Genomic DNA, 2,403 nt, shown 5'->3' with positions numbered 1-2,403 from the left:
GACTCTTTTCTAAAATGTTTCCCTTTCTCGCTAGAGGGTCATTAATGGGACTTGGGTGTAAATTAAAGGATCTCAGCTGAAAATCAATTTCATTACCTTAAAGGCTCATTTGTATCAGTTACAGTAAAAAATATGATTTCTGAAAAATATTTTGTAAACATTGCCATAGAGGTTCTAATTTAAATAACATTTCTTTGTTTTTTTGTGGTACAGGAGATCGAATGCGAGACTTGCACTTGTGAGGTAGGTGCACTACTGCTGAGCTAAATCCCCAGCCATCATCTTTATTTTTGAAATATTTATTGTCAATATAGTATAACAGTTTAGTTTTCAGGAATAATTTGTAAGAAATGGACTTATAATTGTAGAAAATTTAGGTTAAAAAGAAAAAATTTTGAATAAGTTGCAGAAACAGTTTATGCTTTAGAAATATGTTAAAAAGCCTCTTAGTAGAGGTCCAAGACTTTGCTTAAATTTATCAGGCCAATAATAAGTTCAGCAAAAGTTTAATTAGTTGGTGATGGATTGAGGCTAAGAGTGAACTCAGCAGTGTAATATATTCTATTCTCATGTCTTTCAAAATAATTTGTAAAAATAAGCAAAAACATCTTACTTATCTGTGTACATCTAACTCCTTTTTTTTGGCTCCTGTCTACTATTTTTTGATCAGCTTGTTTGAAAAGAGGTCTACTCCTCCATGCTTGTTTTTGAAAATTGCTGGTGCTTTTTTGTTAGTGTGTGGCTTTGTGCCTATTTCTGCAATAGTGATTGTTGAAAAATAAAGCATTTTTCACTCTTGTTTTAAATTTACTAAGAGGTTTTGAGAAAGGAAGTTATTTTATAATCCCACATTTCTGTAAAAAGGCATGGACACATTTTGTCTTTCTAAAAACACTTTATTTTATTGATAGCTGTTAAAAGCAAATAAAAAATGTCCAGTAGCCGGGTGTGGTGGCACACACCTGTAATCCCAGCACTTGGGAGGCTGAGGCAGGAGGATCACTGTGTGTTAGGACCAGCCTGGTATACACAGTGAGTTCCAAGTCAGTCTCATTACATAAGTGAGACCCTGTCTCAAAAAAACCAAAAGAAAAAAAAAGTCCAGTAACTATTTCTTCACTGAACAAATATTTATCAGGTACCTATCATCCCTACCTCCATAGAGCTTACATGCTAGTAAGTAGGACAGGGAACAAGTAAATAAGTCAGCAAGAAGATAATTTCAGGTTATGGTAGATTCTGCGAAGAAAACAAATAGGGTAAAAGCACAGGTGTTACAGGAGTGTAGCAGTGGGCAGAAAGAAGGGAAAGGGAGAGACAGGCAAGATCTCTCAGTGGAGACAGCAGAAAAATGAGCCAGGTCTTTGCAATCCTTCCAAGAGTGTTCCAGGCCTCGGAAGTGTCAGTGTGGGATTTGGAGCGGGAAAGAGCTGGGCAAATTTAAGGGCCTAGAGGACAGTGTGGGTGGAGTATAATGAGGGAGGAGAAAATGAAATGAGAAGAAATTAAGTACCAGATCTTGAAGGGCCCTTAGGCCATAGTGAGAAATTTGGTGATGCTGGCCAAAAACAAAAATAAAAACAAAAAACAAAACAAACAACAGCAGCCACAAAAAAGCACATGAAAGGGTAGGGTGAAGGGAAAGGAGAAAAAAAAATAGAGATATGTTACATATATATATACCAATTCCCTACAGTGAATGTAATCATTATGAATCACAAACATGTACTATACTAAGAAAAATTAAAAATTAAACCAATAACAAAAAAGAAATTTGAGTTTTTCTATCTAGCAGCATTTATGTCCTAGGGCAGAATATAAATCTTCCTTTTGTTAATAAGAAAACTATTTTATTTAGAGATTGGAGAAAGCAGTTACTACTTTCAGTTGAAATTCAATATCCTAGTGGAAATATAATGTTCTTGTTCCATAGTATTACTGCAATGAGTAGTATTATTGAAGATGCTCTTAGAAATCTGCAGAAGAGGATCCTGAGAATTAGAAAACATAATTTCAACATGTGTTCCAAATTCTCATATTCTATATCTTTTGTTTTAGTTTTGTTATTTCATGAAACAGGTAAAGCACATTAATAATTTTTAAATTATGAGATAGCTAAAAGTCCATAGTGTTGATGTTTTTCAAATGAATCACCACTTCAATAGTTCCTAGTTTCTACAAGTTTTAAGTAATATAGTTTGCCTTAAATATTAAGATTAGGTAAAAATAATCTTCCCTAAAAAGTAGTGTTCATGTGTTATTCTGACATCAGTGGCACATTGCTAACTCCCCTGAAGATATAGAATATTTCAGATGGTCATAGTTATTCAACGTGGTGCATCCTCATATAGAAGATTATAAATTGCTTTCATGTGTGGTATTTTTTTTTTTTTTTTTTTTTTT

Source organism: Fukomys damarensis, unplaced genomic scaffold, assembly GCF_012274545.1.
Source record: "Fukomys damarensis isolate Sample0158 unplaced genomic scaffold, DMR_v1.0_HiC HiC_scaffold_5, whole genome shotgun sequence".
Classification (NCBI taxonomy): domain Eukaryota; kingdom Metazoa; phylum Chordata; class Mammalia; order Rodentia; family Bathyergidae; genus Fukomys; species Fukomys damarensis.
This window is presented reverse-complemented; position numbering follows the sequence as displayed.